At 51.1% G+C, this 27,343-nt stretch overlaps 1 protein-coding gene across 1 annotated transcript in view; it reads left to right on the forward strand.

The window, feature by feature from the left end:
• Positions 1-20,457: 20,457 nt before the first annotated feature.
• Positions 20,458-27,343, forward strand: part of FAT2 (FAT atypical cadherin 2) — a 45,517-nt gene continuing 38,631 nt past the window's right edge. Inside the window, exon 1 of the mRNA XM_019620478.1 lies at positions 20,458-20,749. The gene's annotated coding sequence lies outside the window, so the exon portion shown is untranslated. The remainder of the gene's footprint in view (positions 20,750-27,343) is intronic.

Below are 27,343 nucleotides of genomic sequence, written 5' to 3' on the forward strand. Positions count from 1 at the left end.
CTCCAAGAAGGCATCAATGTGAAAATCACATTTTGGGAAGGAAGGTGGGCTCAGTGCCATGCTTTATGCCAAGGCTGAGAAGAACTGCACGGACTGCGGCACACGGGAGGGAGCTTTGCAGGGTGCAACGTTAACAGAGGACTTTGGGAGGCGCTAAGTAATTGCCAAATAGCTGTGCCTGGGATAAGCTACACTCCTGCTGGGAAAAGTGAAGTGTAATGATGGGAAACCTAAACAGATTCTCCTGGAAACTGATGTGCCAGCTGCTGGGAAAAGTGAAAAGGCACAGCAGTAGAAAATAAACACTGGCAATTGCACAGGCTAAAAATATCCACATGGCAAAGAGTTAGGCCATGACATCCCTATGCATCTCATCCCTTAGCACAATGCACTCAGGTGCTGTAGGATCAGCATGCAGGTGTGGATGGCTGCTGCTCAGCCAGGAGCTCCTCCTGCTCCACTGAGATGCAGCTGCACTCCTTCCAGCCACAGCTCCCGTGCAACAGAAAGCATCCCAGCCCTCCTCTCCAAAATCACAGCCAGCTGGGTAAGCCAGCAGCTCCATCAGCAGAACCAGTTATCACAGCTCAAGGAGAAGAAAGGATCCGTCTCCAGAGCTGTGTCCCATCTGAGGGGATGATGTCCCAGCAGTTTGGCAGAGCCCAAAGGATCCAACTCAGCACAGCTGCCCTGGCTTCAAGGCAGCATCAAAGCCGCCACAGAAGGTTGCAGCAGGGCTGCTCTTAACCCTTAGAAGCTCACAGCCTGAAGTATCAGGTTGCTGGAATTTCACTGCCTTGGGGCAAACGCCATACCTGGGGTTAAATCGGGACTTGAGGAATAAACTGGCCTTTTTAAACTTGCAGACCCAGACAGTGGATGAGAACAGCCATCTCCCTGTTATAGCTGAAATTGAGCCATTCAGAGCCTGCTCAGCAGTAAAGGAACACGGCTGTACTTTCCACGTGGAAATTCTCCCTGTGGTTAGTGCTGACTGAGGACGTGGTTTGCAAACACAGGGGAAAAAAAAAGAAAACAGAAAAATAACGTCAAGCTCTGGATCCAAAGGCAGCATGACATCGTCTGGCTCAAGCACTGCAGAGCACTCACAGGCAGAGCTCATTCACTTCATGGGTTGGCTGCAGTCCTCAGGGCAGCGCCACAAAGCAGTTCACTGAGCATCCTCCCGCCTGCATTCATCAGAGAGGATGGGAAGGGAGTGACAGCAGAGAGAATGCACGAGGAAAGCCTTTCAGACCTGGAGTGCCTGAACTCCCTCCCTCTAATTTCTGGACCTACTGGTTAGTTATTGCTTGATTCAATGGGGTGTTAAAGCTCAAAGATGTTTTGTTCCTCCAAGTTCAGAGCAGACAGAGTGAAGACACAAGTGTGATCTGACAGAAGCTGGGTTAACACTGCCTCCCAGCTGCTCAGGTGCAAAGCAATGGCACAGCAGGTAATTATTTGTGTAGGGGACTACGGTGGCTGCACTGACCACAGAGAATCATAGAATCATTAAGGCTGGAGAGATCAAGTCCAACAATCCACCTGCCACCAGCACTGCTCATTGAGCACATCCCTCAGTGCCACATCTCCACATTCCTTGAACACCTCCAGGCACGGTGACCCACCACCTCTCTGGGCAGCTGTGCCACTGCCCAACCACTCGCTCAGAGAAGTTACACTATTTTATTTCATGGCCTACCACATCTCTCATGGCTACTTCTCAATTAAACCCACTTTCCTTCAGCTTTGGTGTTGCACATCCAACAATCACAGAAACTCTGATTCAGTGTTTCTTCAGAAATGACTTGCCCCAGGTCACATCTTTATGTGCATTCCCTACATTTTTCTTAATTTCATATTCCTTTTGATCATTGCTTCAATTGAACCAGAGCGACTATGCAGAACTCGTTATTTCTTGCCTGAACATCTCACTGATCACCTTTGCTGCCCGGGTTCAGGAGCTTTGTAGCTATTGGGTTTGGGGCCAAAATTCCCCACACGCTATGCCAAGCCTTCCCCAGTGCTCGCGTCCCCACATGAGTAACACTGGCCTGCAAGCACCTGAGCTGGACACTGATGGAGGCTGTGGTAGCCTCTCTACATTTGCCACAGCCTCTCTCCCTGAAGCATCTGCTGCTGGGTGTAGAGATGGGTCAAGGCAGGCCTTGGTCCTGCCATCATCCTAGATGAATTACACCACAGTCATGGTCTGGCTGCCTGGGCTTGAACAGAGTGTACCCTGTGGGATTCCTCATTTCCTCTTGGTCACGGTGCTCCAATGAAATCCTCACTGTATCACATCAGGTGGTCCTACACCACCTGGGATCTGGCTGCAGGGTGAAGCCCCAGTGCAGATTTTCATGCCCTTCAAACAGCTGTTCCCTATCCTGAGCACTACCCACATGCAGGTGAGCCTCTACCCTGTTCCACAGGAACACTTCCTCTTCCTGTACAGCTATTCAGAGCACACATTGGATGCTGGAGCATGTTGCTTGTATGCCTTGTTTGCATCCCGCTCCTCAAGCCAGCAGCTGGCATCTGATGAGCTACCTGTGGCAGGAAGAAACATGCTGCAATAATCAGAGGGCAAATCTGGAGGACTACAGTTCACCCCTCAGAGGCAGATGCCCACATCCCTCACACATTAACCATAACACAGGGCCTGTGCGTACAAATGCTCTCAAACCAGTGCTGACAAACTTCTTCCCTGGCTGTGGAAGCTCACTTCCCTGAAGATCCTGGCACACTGCGGGCAAGCTGGAAGGAGCACCAAGATAATATCCCCCTTCGGTAGTGCAAATGAATGAATGAGATTTGGAGGAGAAGCCCAAGCTCCTCTCCTCAGCTGCCTCTCTGCCTAAGAACTGGCAGGGTGAAAGTGCCCTGCACATTTCACACCTGAAAACCTGGTTACCAAGCAGCTCTGCTGCCCCAGTGTCATTATGCTCAGCCCACAGCACAGTGCCTAGCCCTTCTCCCTCCATTCCAGACCTCATCACCATCAGCCCAAGCAGCTGCAGTGCCACAGCAAGAAGCCCCTGGCTGATGGACTCAGCATCTTTGGGATGGGTCATCCACCCAAGAATGATGAGTCCTGGCTTTAAAAGCCAGATGTTGGATGGGAAGGAACTCTTCTGGGGTTCCCACTGCTGGGATAGCCAGGTTGCCTTCCTCATGATCACTGGGTGCAAGCGCTCAGCTCCGGGCTCTGCTAATGGCTCCCTTTTTCCTCTGCACTGGAGCCTTCCTTTCTTTTTGCCTCCAGCCATACCTTTAACATGTGTGGGCAAACCCAGGCTCCTGAACGCAATTCAGTTCAAGGCAAAGGTGTCAGGGCATGTTCTGCTCTGAGAGGAGGAATGGTTGAATTGCTGGGGAATGGCCAGCCTTGAGCTGCCAGGGCTGAGAAGCTTGGCTTCCCTGTTGGTCCATCTTGGAAGCTCCAAAGCTAACCCAAGGAGGAATGGGATGGCAGATGGCCAAGACCCCTTCTGCAAAGGCTTCCTTCTACAAGGGTGCCAAAGGATCTGAGGGAAGAAAAAATGAATGAATTCCCCCTGCCTTGGCCTCCCTTCTGCCAGTGCAAGAAGGAAAGTCTTCTTTCCTTCTAGGAGGAAGATCAAAAAAAAAAATCTTTCCCTTTTGTGCAGACAGAAACCATATGGCAGAGCCATACTTGCACACTTGTGCACACACACGTACGTCGGTTCCTGGTTTACCTGCCAAGTTTCCTTTCCTTCTAAGTCGTTCCACAGCCCCCATGGGCTCAGCCTGTCCTTGCGCAGCCCCTTTGGTCCCAGTCACTGTTACACCATACACATACAGGGCATGAAAAGCTGGGCCCAGACAGCTGTGAATCCTCCCACCAAGTCTGATGGAGGGCAGCAGTCAGACTCCTCAACCTAAGCCACAAGCCTGCAGGTTGGCCCTGCTGCCAGCCACAGCTGGTGCCTAGCTCTGTGCATCCTTGCTTTGCCTCTGCTCCCCTCCAGCCTGATATAAGCTGATTGCCCAGGGCTGGGGAGGGCAGCTGGCCCTGGACCACATAGGGCTGCAGCATCAAGCTCTTCAGAGTTGGACACCCAACTCCCATACCCATTTCTCTGCATATTTACTCTGAGCCCACACACCTTCCCAGGAAGTGCTGCAGGGCATTTTTCTGCTTCTTTCTGCTGGAGCTTCCAGCTTCCCCCATATCTCCAGATCTGAATCACCAGGGACGGGCCATGGCCAGCAGCCATCCAGCACAGCTACCCCATCTTAGGAGTGACACTAGCCTTCCCCCAGAGCTAAACCAGAGCTTCCACTTCCCACCTCTTGGGCTCCTTTAGGCCATCTCTTCCCACTGACTTCTGCACTCTTCCAGTTTTGAACATTTCTAGCGCTCCTGACCCTGGAGAGGAGCCCTTCCAGCACAGACAGGTGTTCATTGACCAAGATCTACATTCTTTCATTTATTTACTTTCCTATCCACCTACAAGTAGCCAGACTTCAGCACTCTGAACAATCAGCCCCTTGGCATTCCTGGAGACTCATCTACAGTGATAATCAGCACAGATGCCCTCAGCAGGTTTGAACTGTATGTGGAAGTGAGTGCTGATTTCTTGGTGGGAATCCAGTGAATGATCTCATCCTAGAAAAGAAGCTAGAAGTCATCCTCTCCATTGGCAAAGCACGGTGTTAGCTGTTGATGACAAAGAGAAGCCTGTACCCTCTGCAGATGGTCTGTGGTCTCTTTCCACCTCTCATGCATGTTCAGCCTCCCAGAGAGACATATTCCTCATTCTCCTACATGCTTATGACCTTCTCTTTTCCCTCTCACCTCTCTGTATCCATCCAGTCCTTCAGACTTCCAGCCCTTCCTTTCAGACTGGGTCTCATATTGTTATTTTTCTCCATTCACCACCTCTTGCCACAGCCTCTGATTACACACACCTCACCTAGTTCCTTTTGCTCCACTTCTCTATTGCTCAGTCACATCCCTCATCAGGACCCACTTCCCCTTCCAGTTCCACCTCCACCACCCTTCTATCTGCTCCCAGCCACAACCCTGCCTACCTCCACCCCAGCTTCTAACAACACTGCCTGCCTCACAGGTGGCTTTTGAGGCTCCCTTCCATCCTTCTTATATCCAAGCAGCCACAGAGCCATCCAAAAAAAAAAAAGTTTCCTCTTTCAAGAACGATCTGCCTACCCAAGGTCCCCTTCCCATGGCTGCAAGAGGGGTGAGGTACTGGAGATGGGTGCCTCTCTTGGGTGGAAGGTATTGAGGTCCCTAACAATAGGGATGGAGAGCCCTGGGCACCTCTCACTCTCTCTGGAGACTCCAATGCATCCTCTGACTGCAGTGAGCACCTACTTTGTTTCTCTTCCAATCCTTCACAACACTTTTGTTCACTGCAGATTTCACATTGCTGAAGGATTTATAAAGCCACAGCAAATCACAAGACCTAACACCCAAACAGGGCATTAATTATCATTACAAAAGCATTAAACAGCCATCCAAAAAAGAAGGGGGACTGCTGGGCTCTCTGTGGGTATAACTCCCCGTTGATCTGTTTGGGTACATCCCTTCCCCCCTAGTAGTTGTATGCCAGTGCACGAATTCATCTTTGAAGGCTTTACAAGAATGTGTAATCTCCCTCTTTTATGTGTTTCCATATCTTTTCTCATCTTGATTATCAGGAATATTCACCCTTAGCCATATTGATACAATGCCATGACTAGCATTTGTGCACATCCATGGAAGAGAGCACAAACTGGTGTTTACTAACACAAGATACACTTCCACATAGATACACTCTGCATAAACTTCTGCTTTAGCACCTTGCACAGACATTCTGATGCATGTGTGTGCTCACACACAAGCAAGAGTAAGCTGTGTCTGTGCTGTTACTGTTTCCATGCTCCCTACAGCCACTCTGCCTGCTGGTAAATTCAAACAGAAAGACTTGTGAAATTATAAACTACAAGGTAATATAGAGGGCCCTTTCAGTGCTGCTGGCAGTCAGACAAGAGGCTTTCTTTCCCCAGTCCTTCACGATTTCAAGCATTTAGAGGACACAAGTCTGAGATAGCAGTGCTCATCAGGATCCACATACTCTCCCATTCTTCCAGCATACAAAGAGCAGAAGAATTGCAGACCCTGCAGCTGAGAAGCAAACCTCCCTGCTCTGATGGATGTCTTTCTTCTCAGGACAACAGGACTCAGCACAGCCACCAGGCACTGGGTTCACTCCATGCCCAGCAGGACACACTCAGCAGGCAGCTTCTGCCCACCTTAAACCCCTTGGATCATCTGCATCCACTCCTATTCCCTTTATTTTTTTCCTCCCCATTAACACAGCATTTTGCTTTTACAGAGAAGAATCCTTTCTGAGCGCCTAACAAGGCTACAAACCATTATTTTTTTATTAATTTGGGAAGCCTGCACATTGCTAAAGCCAATACTATAGCAAGCTGTGCTGCAGACTGTCTGCCATGAGCTCTCTGTATTTCCTCTACTACCAGACCAGGGAGTATTAAGACAACAATCGTAACAATCCAGGCCTGATGGGGGATCAGTCAGTGCTCAGCCACATCTGAGCACATCACAGAGCAGACTAGCCATTAGCTCCCAGCAGCAGAGCCCAAGTGCATTGGAGCAGTGAGCTGCAGCCACCCCAGGTTCTTCTCATCCCAAGGCTGTAAACGTCAGGTTCCTCAGGCTTAAAATTGGGTCAAAGCATGGCCCCAAGCTTAACCAACAGCAGTTCTGTGTCTGATGTCAGTGTAACAGCCACATCTTCCACGTCTTTACACAGCTCCTATGTGAAAGGACCACAGGTGGCTGATGGACAGAAGGACCCTCCACCAGCTGTGCCACTGAGTGACCTCAGATGATCCCTGTAACAGCAGTGACAAAAAGAGGCTCGGGATGTGTCCCCCAGATTCAGAACAAGGTGACATCGAGGATCACCACACTGTGCTTCAGCATTGCTCAAACGAGACTCTGGGCTGAGCAGAGCCACAGCAGAGGCACTGGGACACCTGAATCACCCTTCCCTCATTGTGAAATGTCTGTGCGATTTGCATAACAGCAAACCATTGCCCAACCGTCATGTTTAGGTTGTTCAGAGTCATCCTACACACATGTACATCAAACCCCCATGTCAGGGTTGGTCAACGAAGAGCAGAAGACCACAGCCACCAGTGTGCAGGTCTCCCACGGTTGGCCAAGGAACGTGATGCTATTTGTCAATTCCTGCTCTATTGGTGTTGGGAATTACTCATTTCAACAACTCTGTCTCTCCAATTCAATACCCAGGATGCCCAAGCTGTCTGCCTGCAGATACACGGCCAATAAAGATGTCATTTAGTTCCTTGCCAAAGATGAGACAGGCTCAGACCCCAGTGGTAAAAAATAACCTCATGCTCTGAGGATGCATGGCACTGATTTGTCATGACAGCAAACCCAGGTTTTGTCCTCCTTTCCTTTCCAGCTCAGCATGCCCCCAGAATTACTGATTTTGCAATATGGGTAATTAATAACAAAGGAAACACAGCTGATGGGAGACACTCCTCCAGAACCAAAGAAAAGGGCAGAACACTTCCACGCATCAGCTCTGCCACCCAAAGCATGGGCAGCCCCCAGCAGCCCGTGAGCATGCCCTTAGGTTAATGCCCTGTGACAAGACTGCCTGACACCCAGAAGCCTCTCCAGCATCTCAGCAGCAGCTCTCTGGTCTCAGTCAGTCTGGGGAAGGGACCACACAGCTTATCCACAGAGGATGCTGAAAAAGAAGGCAGCTTATGCCATTGCACAAGTGACACACACCCCTCTAAACCCACAGTCATGACTTTTTGGAGCCCATGCAGATGCCCCTGTGCTGCTTCTGTGCCCTCTGCAAAGTGTTTTCTGCCACAGGTCTGCTGCCAGCTGCATACCTTCACTCCAACGCACCAAGAGGAGTGATGCAAGCTTTTCAGTGGGACTCTTTTTCCAGGCAAGTCTTTAGACGTCTGGGAAACAAAACCCAGTGAGAGCTTCACTCTGGGTGGTACCCACAGGAGATAATTGCTGCTAGATAACTGCCTGGGGGCTAAGGAGAAGCGCCTGCATCAGCACCATGCAGCAGCTCCTTGGGTACCCCTGCTGCACTGCATCCACCTCATCCTCCCCCAAAAGGCACTGAGCAAAAGCCAGCTGCATCATGCAGATACCACAGAGCATTCAGCTCAGCTCCACAAGGGTGTGAGCTCTGTGTGCCACCTCCATCCTCCCTGAGCTGCAGACCCCACAGTATCCCACTGGGACACTGAACCAGACCAAGGGATCTCACCTAAACTATTCCCTACATTTGTGGGCCTATTCTGTGATAAATCATGAACAAAATCAACTCAGATAAGTATTCATGGCTGTGTTACTAGTCAGCAGTCTGCAGGCAACTCCCCATCCACTAGCTACAGTGTCACAGCAGTCACTGAGTGTTCAGGGGGTTGGAAGCAGGGGTTTTATCAGGATGTTTGGTTGCAGAAGAAATGCAGAAGCTGTGGGTCTCCTGACTTAATTTAGAGATGTGCACCTGAGATCCATCCCCTGTAGCTATTGATGGCATGTAGCTGTACCACACTGGAGCCCCTGTCCTGCCGTGCCTCAGCACCAGCTGCACGGATGCTGTGTGGATGGTGCATGGCAGCAGTGCCAGCATGAGGGTGAAGGACAAAGACACAATATGAGGGAAGGTTGTGAGCCCTCTTCCTCACCCTAGGAAGCAACAGCCCTCTACCTGGTACCCAACAAAGGATTTCACCTGAGTGTATGCTCATTAGACTCATCCATTCACTCAGCTTTCTGAGTAGCCCAGAGAATCCTTACCCTCAGCTTCCTTTAAGCCTGCTATCTTTTCTGTAGGATCCTTCCCAACTGATAGCGATCCCAACGGTACCACTGGGACAGGTGAGACTCACCAAGTGGGTGTCCTTTAAGCCTGCTATCAGTGCCACAACACATCTCTTCTGGCAGTTCTTCAATTAGACACCCTTAGCCATTTTCTGTAAGCACCAGCTAACAAAAAGTTGAAACCACAGCAAATTAAATCAGCTGAAAGAAAACACAATGGAGGCTCAGTCAAAATGCCACCCACAGCTGCTGGAGGTGGCAGCTGAGGAGCACAGCCTCAACTCAGCTTCCCCCCATGGAAAACCCCCTGCCTCCAGCTCTGGCCACCAGCTGTGGGAACACGAAGGGAGCTCAGCATGACAAAGCAGACATCCTCTGCACGACTGTGGCCTTGTCCCAACCTGCCCAAAGCACCCACAGAGCACCAGTCTGCCAACAATGCCACGTCTTCACTTAACTCTACCTCCACCACACCTCAAACCCAAGCACTGCATTGCAAGGCTGTCCCAAACCCAAGGTCTGGAGGAAGGTTTCTGCACCAATGCATTCCTAGCCACGCTCCCCCTCTCCTCCATTCCCTTCCTGCTGGCAGGGCGAGCCGCTCCTGAGTGATTCACTCCCCAGCAGGCAGAAGTGCTCTGCTGGGTACACACAGCTGGGCATAGCAAGGAGGCACAGGGCCCGTGAGCTGAGCTGAATCACTGAGCCCCAAATGAGCTCTGGCGTGCAGGGACACGGCTCCTGAGGAGGTCGCAGCAAGGTGAGTGTTGCAACAGCACAACGTGTGACTCACCTGCAGAGAAAAATGCAGTTTGGAGTATGAATCGGTAAGGCAAGGAGGAGAACAACCCGCTGGGGCACAAACCAGGGGTGCAAGTCACGGAAACACCCAGGGCTGGCTCAGGGTGAAAAGGAGAGCAAATGTGGAGAACAGCAGGGTGACAGCTGTGCTCCAGCACCTTGTTATGCTGATGGGGCTGCTGCATCCCAGCTGTGCTCAGATATACCTGCATTCAGCCAGAGTTCTGGAAGCTTTTTCTTCTCTTTCAGGATATGCTTTGCTCACACAAAACCCCACGCAAACAGGATAGTCACCCACATCTGGGCTGGGTGATGCTGGAGCTCATCCTGCAGAACTGTGCTGGAAACACAGGCTCTGGCAAGGTGCTCCCACACCAGTCAAAGCTACAGCAACCCAACCAACATCACCTTCTCCTCTCCAGTCCCTGGGGCAGGACCTGCTCCCGTGCCCTGGCAGGAAATCAATGTCCCCAGTGCCTGCATACCTCCACAGGCACTGCTTTGGGTAATACCAGTTGCATGCACTGCACTTACCCTACAGGATAACAGAGTTTTTCCCACACCGCATTTTTTTTCTAGCTTGTCCCTGAAGGCAAGCCAACCTCAGACAACATTTCCATTGAATGTTGCAATAAGACACAGGCTCCCTGAAATGAGCTGTCCCAACAGCTTTGCCAGGGGCAGCAGGAAAAGTGGGCAGAGGCTCCCTTTAAGGTAGCAACAATTGGGAAAGCCTTGCTAGGACACACATGCCCCTCATCTGGGGCAGGCCGATACCCACTTCCAGCAGCCACTGTCTGCAGGAAGCAGGGAGGTCAAGATGACAAGAGCCATGGTAGGAAGCTGGCAGGGCATCCTGCACCCTCCAAGCCAGCTGGATTTCTTCCCAGGACTACAGGGAAAAGGGTGCCCATGAATCCTTCACATACAGGCAAGCAGCAGGGGCTCCCGTCTCCCTCTAGCGACTGCAGCCTTCAGAACCTCCTCCTGCTTTTAGGCTAACTGGACTGCACCATTAACTCAACAGATTCATGAACCCCTAGGAATTATTCTGTTGACATTGCATTCCTGGAGGCTCCTCAGAGCCCAGGGATGTGCTTTGGGATGACAGCAGCACATCAGGGCCCTGTTGGACAAGGTGTTGTACAAAATGGAGAACAAAAAGAAACATATAAATCAGCTGAGTGCATCTCCACTGAGAATTTCTAAAAGAAAAAAAACAACAAAACAAAAAAGCCATCACAGCCTTTGGGATGCAAAGCAGCCAGGCCTGGGGAGCAGCTAAGCATCGTTATTAAATAAATTAATTAGCCCGGCAGAGCCCGCCAGGTACTGAACACTTTCCACTTCCAAGCAGGTAAATAAGTCCGTGGGAACAGAGGCAGCTCCCCGCTCACCAGGCAGCACAAGCTGCATTTGAATGGAAATGCAATTCCTGCAGCCTCGCAGGCTGAGCATCGCCTCCGCCAGCACCGCACATCGCCTGCTGCGGCTGCAGGCAGGCAAGGTGCTTTGATCCCCTCCCCGGCTCTATCTCAGCACCTTTAAAACCAACTTTCATCACCCTGGGGTCTGGCAGGAGCTGGCTGCGTAAACTCTCTCCTCCTGCCCTAATTGCAGCCAACAGACGACACTGGCAGGCACAAGCAGAGCAGCGTGCATGGAGCGCTGCGCTCCTGCTGCTGCCCCGGGTGTGAGTTTGGCTCCCAGCCCTGATTCGGAGGTGGCCCAGGGCCAGGTTGTGGGGCAGAGCTTGGAGAGGAGGCGAAGGCAATGGAAAACAGGAGCAGGCGTGCAGCTGTGGGGAAACAGAGGGGGTTAGAGGGGGCCCTGCCTTCCCCATCATCCTGCAGGGCAAGTTTAGCTGCAACGGCACTTCCTAGCTCTCTCCCTCCAGATGTTGTGCTCCAAAAGTGACCAAGACCTATGCTTTGGGACTTCCAAAAAGAACACCAGAAAACACCAGCACGGCCCCAGCCTCCATTCTTAAAGCAAGCATTCACTAGAGAAGCAAAGAGATAGAGCTCTGCCATAAGAGGAAGTTCACAATTACAGCACAAGTCATTACTGGCAAACAAAATTCCCTGGCATGTTGCAAATAAAATCCAAATTCCCCAGGCTGGGGTACAAGACAGCCCACAGCATTCATTCCAGGACCCATTTGAAAGAGAGAAAATGAGACAATATTTATGATGGCGGAGACAGATAAGAGTTGGTAGGGAAAATCTCCAGGGGGGGAGATTTCAAACAATGAACATTACACCCAAAGCTGCAAGAGCTTCACTTGCAAAAAGAAGTCCCCAGTGAGCATGCACTGCTGACAACTCCCAAAATTAAATCCCTGCATAATACCCCTGTAATCTGAGCAGCAGCATTGCAGACAGCTCCGAAGAGCAGTCACGTTATTTCTTCCTATGGTCATCCAAACACATCCAAACACTGTCCTCCCAGTACAAGGCAACCAACAGCCACAGGAGCTCCACCACAGGTCACCCACCATAGCAGATAACTCATGATGTTGTTAAGATACTGACTGACTGCAGTGGGAAAAATGAGGCTCCACAGGAGCAGAAGATGCTCAGGTCTCCTTGTAAACCAAGCCATGGCCTCAGGACAACCCTGTTTGTTCAGGGCTTATCTGCACTCAGTTGGATGAAACTGGTTGCAACACCTCTCCCCAGCCCACCCTGATTTAGGAAGGCAATATACTCCATGCAGTATGGGACAACCTCACTGAGAACTATCATACTACCCTGAACTCCTCGAGCACAGCATCATCTCCCATGACCAAGCCCTAGCACTGAGCCACAAGGGGCAGCTCAGAATCACAGAACAGAGTTGGAAGGGACCCATAGGGATCACTGTACCCAGCTGCAGAAGCCAGTGTTCATTTTGCCAGCAAATAAATGTCTCCACTGAGATTGACTTACTCTTATGCTTCTCTTTCCCCCACTCCAAAGCCACTACTCCAGCCATAGCCCAAATCAGACAAAAATGATCAGAGAGGCTGCAATCACTTAGCTCTTATAACCTTCCAGTCACAGAGCAGCCAGGACCCACTCCCCTCCCATTTATCAGGTCCCAGTTGCCCCCACCTGCACCAGCCACCAGCACTGCTTCCTGTAACCCTTTCTCAACCTGTACATCAGCATGAAGTACATCAACCTCGCTTCCAAACTTTGGAAACCCAAATAAAAAATGGGACAGGGGGATAAACCAGCTTCCTGGGTTCATTATTATAGCTCAATCCATATCAAGACAGAATCCATTTTGAATAAAATAAATAAATAAAAATAAAAATAAATAAACCTTGATTCTTATTGCAGCACGTGGAAGGGGAGGGGAAAGGAGAAAGGGGGAGGGGAAGAGGGAGAGGAGGGAAAGGGGAAGGGAAAGGGAAAGGGGAAGGGAACCCTCACACCCATTGCTCCCAGTAGTTCAGGCTCTGGGGCACTGCTGGGAACAGCGTCAAGAACACCAGGCGGGGGAGTCACGTTTGAGTCTGTGTGACATCCAAAACATACATAGATGGTGTGGATGCCAAACCACCCGTCACACTTCACTTTTTTTTCCTTTAGCCTTCACTATAATCCTTTAATGAATTAAGTGTAGCAATTAAAGAAGGTTTTTTTTTAAGTGTACGTGCCTTAAAATGGAGATGGTTATTTTGGCTGCTCAGGGCACTTAATATGATAATAAATGCAGAGCCCCTCAGCTTCAGGGATCCTCCACACCTCTCACCCAGCCCTTTTTCTATTTATCTTTCTGGCAGACTGCCTCTCATATTTATCCTAACGAAGGTTGCCCCTTCTTGCTCTACCCAAAACTTCACAAAACAGAGGGAGGAGGTGGGAGTGGAGGCTCAAAACTGTTTCAGAGCAAAAGCCCCAAACCAGCAACAATGGTACAGAGCCCTGTCATTGCACAAAATGGAGAAACTCCATTTCAGGGCGAATTTGGAGTGTCGCACTCTTTCTCCATCCCTCTGCTTCCCCTCAGCCACATAATCCCTGTTTGGCTTCATAAGCACAGATGAACATCTGCATGCCTCAGTTTCCCTTCCTATGTAAAGGAGGTTAACCTGTCCTGCCACATCCTTCAGAGGATGCAGGCACTGGGAGATGCCAAACATCTGGGAGAAGCTGCCGGCCTAGAGGTGTCCCCTAGAGGTTGAAAGTTCCATCTGTACCCCTATGGGCTGGTAGATCTCATGGCCTGTCCCACTGGGCTGGATGGTGTCCCCCAGCACTATGATACGCTCTTAGGGCTGGGGCAATGCCTCTGTAATCTGCATTTCTCTCACTTTTCAGTTGTTTTTAACTTTCTCCTGGTTTGATCCAAACACAATTCTTGTCACCATAAGGTCTCAGTAAACGTTCTTTGACTCATGGAATTGGCCCAACAGATCTTCTGCCTCCACGGGAACTGGACCGTCCTGTTTGTGGGCACAACAGCCGCCCCTAGCTGTGTGCTGAGGGCAAAGAAAAACTGTTCCCACCACAAAACACTCCCTGCCAGATGTGGGCAAGCCCTCCCCCACATCTGGACAGCAGTCAGCCATTTTGATTGCCTCTCCGTTGTTGCTTTGCCCCAGAGCAGGGCAAGCCTTGGAGATGATGTTCTTCACGCACTTCTGCAGAGCAGTTTACCAACTTTTTGCCCGTGGGACCACAGTTTTGTAAACTCAGATGGAAGGTAATGACGCCCACAGAGAAACAGCTTCATTGCTGGGAGAGAAATGTCTCCCCTCTCCTTTGATAACCTGTGAGAAATTGGTGGGAGTTTGGGTAGAAGGTTTGTTCACTATTAGAAATTTATGGAGATTTGGGCTACTAGTACCATGCCTGTGGGTGGCCATCACCCTTCACAACATGGCCGAGACCCTACTTTCATCTCTAGCAACACCAGTCGTGGTGGGTAGGTTGCAAAGCCTACAGTGACTGTGGCCAAAAATAACAGTCAATAAAGCCAGTGACCTTTGCTTGATTGTCCAGTTCAGCTACAGCAAACACTTTTCCCCCCAGGCTGCTGCACAAGATCCTTCAGAAATGAGGGAAATTGCTCCCACAGCGTCCCTGGGAAATCTCAGGGACACACCATCCATCAATACCAGCAAAATATTTTGCAGTGTGAGACAATAGCAACATCTCCTGCTACACTGGTACAAGCCCAGACACTGCGCTCTGGCTTCCTGTAAACAAGAGCTGTTTAGCTCTAAATTTTTCTTTTGGCTCAGTCTCCCCTGGTTCAGTGAGGATGGTATCAAGATAATCATCACCCAGATCGTATTCCTGGTACGAGGCTCCGTTGCACAATGGCACCTCTTCATGATGTCCTTGGAGCAAGGCTTGCTATCTGCAGGTGTGACTGGGCATCAGGTCTCAGCAGCAAGCTGAAGGAGAAGCGGGACACAGTGTGGCTTGAAACAGGAGCAGGGAATCTGGGGCTGAGATGTCTCTAACGTTTCTAATGAAGACAGACAGATATGCCATGGGAGAAGGGGTTTTAGACAATGGGCTGGAGTAGAACAGACTTTTCCCAAAGCTAGACGAAGGAGAGGAATGGCGCTTCCAAAATCAAAGGGTTGGTGGTCCTATATTTTGACATGCAGACCAAAACAAACAAAAGCTATTTCACTGCAAGAAAATTGAACTCTATTTTGAAAGAGTTTTCTGGTTGAGTAATGGGGACATCGGGGTGAAACGAGAATGGGTAGTGCCTGCTCTGCCCATCCTGGTCTCCTGGTGCCTGTGTAATCCCTGACATACGACCCAACGCACTGGACTGTAGAAGTTAAACAGCCACTCTAAGTTGCTTGTTTAGGGTCAGTGAGGAGTGAGAGGCATCTCCTTGAACAGCCCATTCACCCTGGATGGACACCTGGACTCATGGACTTGTAGTTTAAACTCTCATCACTTCTTTACCCTCCACATAATTTTAGTTCTCTGTCTTTTTTCCCCACTACCTCCTAAAGACCCAATCATTTCCCATCTTCTCCTCTCCCTTCTCTTTCACTGCTATCCCCTCCAAGCTCGCTCTTCTGCACAAACCCCAAATGGAAGCTAGGATGACGAAGTTCCTCAGAGACACCTGCAGCAGGATTTCTCATCCCCAGTTTGTTCTGATTAAACCACCCTTTTGGTCCAGTGGTAGATCTGTTGGAAGTCCCTTCCCCATGTCTTGCAGGGCCATGGTGGACTGACGGCCACCCTGCAGGGACCACAGGCACACACCGTGCCAGATTCAGTCACTGCCACTGCCGCCAACGATGAGCTCAGCCATCCGGCACACAGTGCAGGCTGACTGGCTCAGGGTGAGATAATGCTGCTCAGTGCAGACGGATGGAGTGGGAGGAGGGAGGAACGCTGATCACTAGCTCATCCTGTGACGAGAGCTGTGATCTGGCCCTTGCCATCCCAGAAAGACCGTGAATGGATATGGGGTTCCACTTGGCCCATACGATGAAAGTAGGACTGCAACACACTCTGGTGCTCCCTGCCAGAAGGTCTTCACCTCTTTCTCCTGGGGTCTTGCACAGCATCTCACCCCATCCCATCAGGGTCCCATCTGTTTGTAGAATGATGACATCCCCTCCATGGGCTGGCATCCCAGCCTTCTGTTGTGCTGAACTCCTGACTTTGTCTTGGTGCCAGATGGCTTTAGAGGCAGATGACTTCATCCTTTTTAAAGGGGCAATGGATCTGTCAGCAGCACCTGTAGGAATCAGTGCGTGTCGTCCTTGATGGCGAAGTCAACAACGGGAGCATAGCACAGCAGTGGCTACGACCCCACAGAAGACTTGAAGAAACCTGAACTCCAGTCCAAGATCAACACCAACCTAATGACCCTTATCCTCGACAACCTGTTGGGTTTGTACTGTCCCTCATGATGGCTCTGTGCAATCGTATGGAGAACAGGGGACCAACTGCAGCATAAATTCTGTGGCAATGCACTGCTGTGCACGTAAGGGCAGGGACTGATCAGCATTCAGCCTCAAAAATAGAAAATGTGTCACTTGCGCTGGATGCTAAGGAGACCAAGTGTGGTTGATCAACACTGTTCATATTTGCATTGCACCAACTTCTATCCCCAAAACAACATACGATGGGTTTGATCCAGCCACCCATCAATGGGCTCCTCTCAGACCTCAGGTCAGCATAACCTAGAGATGCTCTAAGAAAATTCCATCTGAAATTCGTATCAGCCAAAAAAGCAGAGTCTCATAGTGAGAACCACGTTTGTGGCACAGAGCCTCTGGGTACCACTCAGAGGAGCAGCTACAAAGAGAGCGAAGCATCTACACCATGCTTCATGTAAGGCTCCACCAAGCACACCTGCAGAGTTCAATGTTGGGACCCAGAGACACCCAACTAAGCAAAACCAGGCCAAGAGAAAAGTGAGTTTTAATCAACTCCCTCTCTTTAGTTGACTTTCAGTCAGGAAAATGGACATCTATGTCCTTAAAATCTTCCCTATGTGATGGAGAAGGACTGCCAGTAAGAAACCTCTGGGTTTGCAGCTGCAAGGGATCCATCCTGGCACCTGGGAGCAGCTCCCTGAGGGTGACGGTCGGTGCTGGTCAGTGAGGTTTCGGTGCACACACAAACACAGGCAGCCGATTCCTGCACAGCTCTGGATCCTCCCCACCCACAAGCTCCCGCTTGTTGGGGAAAAGGCTGCTGTTGTTCCAGGCAGATAATCGCCCCTTCCCTAGCAAGTCCCTGCACGCTCCCCTGCAAACAAACCCACAGAGCATTTCAGCAGATACCGAGGCTTAAAGGCCAGACCCGTAGACTGGATCTCCTTCTGGAAAGGGGAAACAAAAGGCGTTTGTCCCTGCAGGAAACAGCTCACCTCAGGCCCTCCAATCCTGGCACACGGTGAGAGGACATTTGGTGTAGATTTAGAGGTGGCCTGAACAAATTAGACACTATGGAAGGGCAATGGGAGCTGGGTCCATCTAGAAAGCACCTTGCATGATAAAGGGATTTTACCCTCAAGTCTGTTTCTGAGGGCGTGAGGGTCTGGAGAAGCACTGCAGTGCCACATCTCAATGGCACTCTCAATGGACGTGACCCCACGTCCACAGACGCCACATGGAGGACAGCACACATTTAGGAGGTGGCAGGTCTAATCACTTGGGCACCCAGTAGGCATAGCCATTGGCAGCAAGGACCCCGTAAGTGTTTTTTGTTGGTCCAGAGAGGCCCGTGGTGATTTCCCTTACCCAGCCCCAACATGCCGCTTATCTGCACAATGCCTTGCGTGCATATAACCTGCAGCTGAACGTCTTGGTGCTATCAGCTGAAGATCTTGGGAGGAACCAGGAAACAAAATCTCTTGCTGTGATTAGAGGGAGAGGAGCACCTCGACAGTGAGGTGGCAGAGCCAGACATTCCCCATGCCTGTGGCACCCACCAAGTCAAGCTCCCAGTTGAGAGCCGTTGCAAGGTGAGATGTTGACACCACTTATGGGCTTTTGTTGGCTTGTTTGATTTACTGTCCGAGCAGCGTGAAGCAGTACTCAGGGCAAAGCCAGGCACCATGCATAGCTCCATCTTTCTGCCTTCTTTCCTCATGGCACAAGTCCTTCTTCAGGTCAGGATTTGCATCCCCAGAATGCAATCTATTTTTTTTTCCAACTGTACTTGAGATCATATCTTTCGATGTTTCTCCACTCTGTAACCAGGGAGCACTTCTCTGAGGAGGGGAACCAAGTTCCCTGCAGCCCTCCGCAGCAAGCAAGGCTCTTAGCAGGGCTCTGCCCCTGCTGTGGAAAGGAAAACCTGGTGCTCCCAGTCTGCTGGCCATGAGTTGGAGTTGCCAGTGTCTTTTGCATTCTGGCAACTGGGCATTTGTGGGTATTTTGTAAGGGGCCAGTCTCAAAGACACCCTAGACTTCTTCCCAACCACTCTTCAGGTTCTGCCTGATACGTGGCTCTTCCATAAGCACCAGCATCTTTGATCAACATTACTGCAGTGAAGAAAAGGGGTGAGAGAGGGCTTCTGTCACCACTTGTAAAAGCAAAGAGTGCAAAAAGGACATCTGTCTTGTGGGTGGCACAATAACCTCCTGCCTCAATGAAAAACAGCACTGCATCCTTCCCAGCTGATAGCTCCCAACTTGCTTCACAAGATGAGGCCGAGGCCCCCAGCTCTGTGGTCTCTGGAGTGACCTGTGGACCCAGATGCAGGAGAAAGGAGTGGTGCACATGGTCAGTTGTGAAAGGCTCCAAATACAAGCAACCCTTGCAGCAATCAGCTGATGCCCTGAAGCTGGAGGTTTGCTCATTTGTACCTTGGTGTGTCTAAATATAATACACCCATTGTTCTGAGCCCTGTCTCAGCCCCATTGGAATCTACCCACCAATACCAGATTTTCTTGCCTTCCATGGCTGCAAGATGCAGCCACGTGGAGGAACTTTTCCTTTCACTCTTCTGAAATGCACCACCCACCATTGGCTACCCATTGTCATGAAGAGCTGACTGGCATTTTCAAGCTACTATTAAATCTGCTATCACTTTCATAATCCTCACAGCTTCTTCGAGTTCCCTGCAAGTCATCTGACTACACCAGCTAGAAAAATGGAGAAGCTGAGTGTGTCTTCTCATTCGTCCCAAACTGCTTCTGGAAGGGCACGATCAGCTTGGAACCCAAATAATTTTCCAAGTGGAGTTAAAGTACAGTAAGGAGAGCACCCAGCAGGAGCTTGTAGCACAGGATGAGGAGCAAGAAGCTGTCAGATCAGTTCCCAACCAAGGCAATCCCTATCTACACTTCGGGGAGATACTTCCTCTCTGATTCTTGGTCCAAATTATTCACTAGATTGAAGATTCTAAAGAATTTTGGTCATCTTAAAGCTGCTTTTTCTGCAATTTCACCAGATTTTTCTGACTCACCTTCACTGCCAACCCGAAGTATCCAAAATCATGGGTCCTCCATTCTTGTGTTTTAGGATTTGGATCATGAAATCATATGGATTTTCCCATGCTTTTGTGTCCTGTGATTTAATCCACCAATGTCTAGGTTGAGACAAGTCCCAGTCAAAGCCATGCCTGTGGGAGAGGATCCATGGCCTGCTGACTGGGGACATCTTTTCAAAACCCATCGCTATCTAAAGAGGACAAATCAGTATTTTCTGAGGGTTGATGGGGAGGAAAGGAAAAGGAAAAGGGGAAGGGGAAAGGGGAGAGGGGAAAAGGAAAAGGGAAAGGAAAGGGATGGGACCGAGGTCTGAAGCTGCCCGTGCTCCAGTTGACATGCCAGAAAACTGGGCTGGGATACAACAGCCCCATCTCTGCTTCTGCTCTCCCTGCACTGCCGTCTCCCTGCTGCCTCCCTCTCTCTCTCTGCCTCCTGCCGTTTCAGGACAAGGACCACCTTTCCATCCCCGCTGAGCACCCGGGGGCTTTTTGGCAGCAGCTGGGCTTTCTGGGGGCTCCCCCAACACAAACAACAACAACATTCAAAGTGCCTCTCCGCACGCAGCTGCTCCGAGGACAGGTTCAGGTTTCCCCCACCCCCTTCTCCCCATCCCTCCTCGCAACACCCACCTGGCAGCTAGTTAAAAACACTCTTTGGGCTTTTCAGGTGTGTTGGAGGGAGTTACCTGACATATTTCCCCCAACCCCCCCCTTGCGCTAGGTCCTTGATTTCATGGCGATGGGATAAACTAAGAGTAGAAAGCTCTGCAATTACTTGGCTCTAAGATTTGGGTGCTTGCCCAGCTCTGACACGCACACACACACAAGTTCACTCCGCAGCGAGGGCGCGAGCGATGCCTCTCCTCTCCCTCCTCCTCCAGCCCGTCACAGAAGGGCTGGCTCTCCAGCCAGGCAGTTCCACCTCCTCCAACTTTCTCCCTCGCTGCTCCCAACCTGTGCTGCCAGAGTTTCAATCAGAAAAATCCCATCTTGCAGGAATTTCTTCCAGCCCTCTTCTCTGCTCTGTGAGCGCCATGGACCCCTGGCAGCCGGCGGGGTGCTGCTGCGGGAGGGGGATTTCGGCAGCAAGGGCAGAGAGGCTGTAAACTTCAGGAGAGATCTCTCCTGTTGCAACAGGTAAGGCACGCCGTTGTGGAAGTCGAAATGACTCAGGGATGGAGGAGGGCATGGAGGATGGAGAGATTTAGCCGTGAAACTGTTTTTGCATGTAAGTAAGTTTGCCTGGAAATTGCTCCATCCTAAGAATCAGGCTTTGGGATGGAAAGGGATTGCTTTTCATCTGGCAGCTGTAGCATGGGGAGTTACGGGCAGAGCCAGGAAATCTTCAGGTGTGTTTGCTCGAGTTTGCACCTGGGCTTATGTGGGAGACCTGGGCAGGTGGGCTGTGAGGAGAGAGTGAAAACCTCATCACCAAGCAGAGGGTGAAGGAGAGCTGAGCACAGAAGTGCCCAGGTGTGTGCATGGGGCAGGGCTCCTGCAGGAGCAGAGGGATGAGTTCTGCAGAAGCGTGATGGCGCCCGGCTGTGGGCACGGCTCTTGTCTGCACACAGCCTCACCTGCTGGGGAGCTCCTCCTGCCCTGTGCTCCCCTCTGAGCCAGCTCACACCAGGAGGATCCTGGAGGATCCCCGGGGAAGGACGCAGTGCTGGTGTTTCCCAGGTCAGCCCCGGTCCCCCACAGCAAGCAGCAGAGCTGGGAGGTGAAATGAAAGCCTCACGCACCCCAGGCTCTACGCCAGCCTCACCTGGGAGCGTGCATGTTGGTATGGCATTTTGCATCACAACAACTTTGTTCGCCATCAGCGATGGCAAACCAAGCTGAACCTCCCTACTATCCCAACTCCAGGCTCACAGGAATTATGTCCAGTGTATGTATGCAGTGTTGAGAAAAGAGTTGAAAAGGGAGGGAGAGCTGGGAGCTTAAGGCAAACCAGGTCCTTCCAAAGGGCACTTACTGGGGAATCACCCCCCTGCAGGAGTTAGAGGTAGACTCGGTGGAGCACTGTGCTGATGAGGGGCAAAGATCAGTGGTCACGATATAACGCCAGATAAAACTCTCTTTAAAAAGTAGGAGCAACCACAAAGTGTGCAGGGGGCTGCAGGGCTCAGAGAGTGCCCAGGTCAGCAGGTTGGCGTGCGCTGGATGGAGCCCGCTGCCCTTCCATCCATGCCCATGGGACATGGCAGGAACTGTTGCAGCACCACGGAGCTGGGAGGTTATCGGAGCCTCTGGGCGGAAAGCAAACAGGCTGTGGGGCTGCTGGGGAAGGCTGGGCTGTCGCGGTATTCAGGGAGGCAAAAAAACACCAGGCTTTGTACGGTGCACCCTTATCTCTTCCTAATGTGCAGCACACCTCTCCTTATCTGGGTCAGTTCAGGGACATCCGCCTGTCTGATAAGTGCTGGGGTTCCTCAGCTTCTATAACCCAGCCCCAGGCTCAGCCCCTGCCCCGAACACCGCAGGCACGAGCGGGATCTGCCCTCCCTGAGCCCTTTCCCCACTCCAGCCCTACTCCGTGAGCACGTTTCAAACTCAAACACTTGCAGGAACCAGCGCGTCTCCTGGCCCTCCAAACAAACATCATTCTTAGCAAAGGGAGAGTTCAAAGGAGGCATAACACCTGGAATCAAACATCTGTTAGAAACTAATGTGCTTTGCATCCTACGCTCCTGCCAACTGCTTCCAGGCAAGTGCTGGAGGATCGTTCCAGCCACCTCCATGCTGCAGAAATGGCATTCCCTGCTCACTGCACCTCGCTTTGTTTTTTGCCACGTGTGAAGTAAGCAGCTCAACCCGGAGCAGTGGGTTCACTTCTGTATCATGCACAAGTGTAAGAGGATTAAATACCCTCCGCTATTTTTTTTTCACTGGGTTGGCAACACTGGAGCTCCATTGTCTATTAGTGAGGTGATCTGCTGAGCAAGTGATTTTTTCCCTCAACCACAGTTTTTCCTTGGCAATGGAGCAGGTACTGCTTTATGAGCAAAGAAACTTCATTTCCTAATTCTTGGAAGAGGGAGCTCCAGGGAGGGGCAAGCTGCAAGGGCTGCTTGGGAGGGTTGTAGCTCAGAAATGAACAAGGATTGAAACAAATCAAGCAATGTAGTTTTTTTCTTCCACATAGAGTCCATAATTAAATCTGGGGGCATATTGCCACAGGTATCGCAGAGGTCAAAAGTATAGTTGGCTTCAGACAATGTTTTGATCCATTTGAGGTGACAGAATCATAGATAGGTTGGGTTGGAAGGGACCTCAGAGACCATCAGTTCCAAGCCCTCTGCCATGGACTGGCTGCCCCCCATCAGATCAGGCTGCTCAGGGCCCATCCAACGTGGTTTGGGGCAACACCTTCAGGGATGGGACAATGCCTCCAGAGATGGGTAGTTCCAGTGGACTCTGTTCAACACAAGAGCCCAAGGACAACGGCTGCTCCAGTGGTGCTCTTGCACTGGGGCTAGAAAGCAGAAAGACCACATTGCACATGCCTTGTATCTCAGGCTCCTCCACTACAACATCAAAACTGGCGTTGTTTGGGGGGAGAAATTAGAGAGAGATGGCCAAGCACAGCTGTTTGGCCATTGCTGTGTTATAGGGCTATTTTGGACCTCAGGTTGATGCTGTGACTCAGGCAGCCTGTGCACTATGAATAGGTGCTTGGGATGGCTCAGGCTACCCAGGACCAGCACTGTGCAGGTGGCACCAGGTGCTGGTGTCACAGTCCCATTGTGTCAGTGCAGGGCTCAGCAGAGGTGCTGCGATGACGAGGTCTTTCAGAAATGTGTTTCTGACACACAGTCTGGAGCAGTGAGAGCTGACAAGGACATGCTGTGACAATGAGAACAAACATGCCTGTCTAGGGGTTAATCTTTCCTCTGCTGAGAGCCCAAGCTCCCTGGGCCAGGGGTAGACTTTGAATGGGTTTTATTGGTTTGGGAGGATCTTGCTGCATTCAGTATATGTCTGCTGCAGGGAAATTCTGTGGCACAGCCATCAGCATCATTTTACAAAGATCATGCCCTGATCGGCTCATTCATTCTGTTCTCTGTGTCCTTATGCTGCCTCTGAAAACACAAGAAAAGGAGCAGCGCAAGGCAGACAGATGGCAGTGGAGCTGAGGATGCTGCAGGCAGAGCTGAAAGCTGCTCCCCCTGCTCTCCTCCAGGCACCAGAAGGGAAGAAGCAGCAGGGCGCTGGGCATGGGAAGGAGCAGATCTCTGTATCAGAGCAGGGTTGGTCTGCAAGTGCTTGAGAATTGCCCGGGAGGAGAGAAGGAGGGGTGGTGGCCACGGCTGTGCCACAGGGCAGAGTGGTGCAGCCTCTCTGAGCACCAGGCTCCTGACATGAGCCATGTGGGCACATGGTCCTCACCTGGCTCTTGGTGCCAAGATGCTCTGATTCCTTCCCAACACATTTCACTGACCATTGGAGAATGAGGAAGAGTGGAAAGGGCATTGGAGGACTGCTGGCATTCAGGTGACACAACCTGTGTCCTTGGCAGGCTGTGTGAGGTGTCCCAGGGTCAAACAGCTCAGGGTTGGACCTCTCAAACATGGGCTGAGGGGAGTGCTGAGCCCAATCCGGACCCATATCTCCCGTGGGTCAGATTGGAGCTGTGTGCTGGGATCCTAGAAAGGATCTCACAGGCTTTGTAGCACCTAAATAAACAGCTGTTTTGTGAGCAGCAGAATTCATGAAGCTTGGTTGCCTGGGGCACTCACTCTTGTGTGGATTCTCTGATGTCTAATAATGGGGTTGGGCTCACATTAGAGCCTTTTCTTCCAGCTGGGAGTCCTAATTTGGATTTCTCTCCTCTCTCCTGCTGATTTTCACAAGCTTGTGCAAACCCAACTCCTTTCAAATCTTTACCTATCTGTTAACTTTGGCTGAAGCTGGCCAGTGGATCTAGAAAGTGGCAGGGAGAACCGATGATGTGGTCTCCCATGGCCGCTTACCTCAGCACTCTGAAGGCAAGAGAATGATTATCAGAGCAAGATGATTTGCATCCCAAGCACGAAGAAAATGTGAAAGATTCAGTATGGGTTTTGTCAGGAGTAGGCAATCAAAAGTGAGACCAGCATCCCTGGTGGCTCTCAACCTGTGCTGATGGTCACGGCACATCTGCTGGGGCAACTCATTGGCAGCGAGCGAAGTGCATGGTTAACAGCCTCCATGGGAACTGAATCCCTGAGAGCAGCACAGTCCCGGCTCCAGAGGGGTCAGGGCATGCTCACGTGAGTGCCTGGCAGGATGCGGCTGCCTCGTGTGCCAACATGCCTGGGCTGTGCTCCCTGCTCAGCAGCTCCGTCCCACCTCCCAGCCATTGCATCACAGCAATGGGCAGCAGACCTCATCAGAGCCACCAGTGGGATCTGTTGTACTCTCCTCGTTGCATGGCTGTTCCTGGGCAAGGAGTCACCACTCAGCACCTTCCTGGCTGTCCGTGCACTGACAGTTTCTGGGCTGTGGGTAGGGTTTACCCCTACTGCAAATATCTGGTGTGGACAGGGAACCACCAGTGATCAAGGAGTGTAAAAGAAGGGGATTAGGATTAATGCATAAGGATGCTTCCCCACATGCCCATGGCACAAGCTAGTCAACCTCCTCAGTGTCACACATTCTGTGGGACAGCAGCCAGTAGAAAAGCAATGCCAGTCCTTACCAAGGGCTGGGTGGTCGAGATGCTCAGCATGAGGACACACATCAAGGTGTGAGTCAAGGGAGCTCAGCTCCAACCCCAGGGACAAGAATGACTGGGGGCACTGCCTGTGGCTGGAGAATATTGACAGGGAGCCACAGGGACCACAGATCAGCATGGCAAGGAGACAGGAAAGGAGCTGCCTCGGGATGTATGGACTTTTCCTCTGGACCCAGCATCTGAGGTGCCAGCAGCCACAGGGTTGCTGTCAGCTGTGATCCATGACTCCAACCAAGAACCCCATTCAGAAATGAGCACCTCCAGGGCTCCCAGTCAGTTACAGCAGTCCCAGGCAGTGTCTCCATGTGTCCTGCTCTCAGGAGGGTGCAAGGTTCCCGCGTCCCTTAGTCCTCCTCCAGGAATCCCAGACCCTCACTGAGGGCTGTACACCCCTGAAGCTGTGTGATTAACTCTTGCTCTGGAGCGATGTTGCAATGCCAAGGCAGATAAAGATCACTGACCCTTATAACTCTGAGGGAAGCTCAAGCCTGTTCAAGTCCTGTGCCTAACAGATGAGCTCCTGGAGGCTTACAGCAATGACAGAGAAATCTCAGCTATATGACATGTCAAAGCCAGGCATTACCTGGCTTGGTGCTGACAGCACTACAAAATCAGGTTCTCCCTGGGTTCCTCACAGAGCACTGGCTGAAAATCACACATTGCTCATGGAAAAGGGACAGGAGAAAGCCTCTGTCTCCATAGCTAGCTGTTGCCTTGTTCATGGACGGAAGATGGCTTGGAGCTGAAGACATGTGGGACCTGAAATGCAGCAGGAAGAGCGGGAGGACACAGCCAAAGCCACGAGGATGAAACAGTGGGTGAGATATTTGAGGTGGAAGGGGTGGAAGTGGCTGGCTTGAGGAGGAGGAAGTCCATAGAACCAGCCTGGATCTGAGCATCCCATCAAGGTTGACCAATATTTGGTGTCTGGAGCTTGGGAAGGTGAGATGGGGAAGGAATGGCCTGGCTGCACCCCAGTGAAATCTGCAAGTCCAGGAAAAAGTTCTGCCCATGTGAGCATCATCCCTGAGCATGCTGCTGCAGAACTGTCCCGCCAGTGGCAGGCCTTCCAAAGTCATCCACAGGTGCTGGAAAACCCTGAGATACACTGAGGAAAGGAGCACTGTAACTTCAGGGCCAGTATTCCTTAGTTTTCTGTCCCTGTGTAGTACCTCCAGGATGCATTTCTTCTGCATCACTGCAAAACCAACCTCTGCACAACCAAATCAGGAGAGCTAAGCACAGTGCCTGCCACTAGTCCAGACTCAACCTCCCACTGAGAGAAATGCAGCCGAGAACATGGGAACAGCTCCATGCCATGACTTAGCAAGGGATGAGCTTGTTTATTTTGCAAAGTCCAAGAGAAACAGTTCAAAAAAAACCAGTCTCGCCCCAGAATGCAAACCCCATGGGTCTGGCTTTGTTACTGACCTGGGGAAGCTCACCAAAACTGCAAGGCACCGAATGCAGGAGGACCCAATCCCAGCAACATTGCTGCAGTGAAAAAATGGCAAGCATTAGCCAAGCACCAGTCCAAGTGCAATGTGTACATGGATTATTTTGATGCTAGGAATCAGAACATCTCATGGACATGGATCACCACCCATACAACAAGCAGGTTTTACAACTTCCAACATAGAAACCCCGTCGACTGCTTTCTGATTGACCCTTCTCAGAAGTCAGCCATAATTCAGACTGCTCTGACCACTGATGAACCCCATCTGCTCCATTACCCTTCAGTCCAGGAGAAGACAGTCACCCAACTCCTAAAATCATAGGGCCACATTGCAAAAGCCTTCTAAGATCATCAAATCCAACAATCCACCTAACACAAGTCCGCTGCCTCTTCTCTTTCCCAAAGCCTCATGCCCACTACCCTACAGGACATGCTTCCTCTGCTCTCCACTTCTATTACTCTGTGACCACTAAATTCCACACCCAGATCTGGACTGCCCCAGCATTGTCTATTTGAGCAATCTTCCTTCTCCCTCTGCTCCTAGTGCTGGCAGCCTCCA

This window comes from Meleagris gallopavo, chromosome 15, assembly GCF_000146605.3.
Source record: "Meleagris gallopavo isolate NT-WF06-2002-E0010 breed Aviagen turkey brand Nicholas breeding stock chromosome 15, Turkey_5.1, whole genome shotgun sequence".
Classification (NCBI taxonomy): domain Eukaryota; kingdom Metazoa; phylum Chordata; class Aves; order Galliformes; family Phasianidae; genus Meleagris; species Meleagris gallopavo.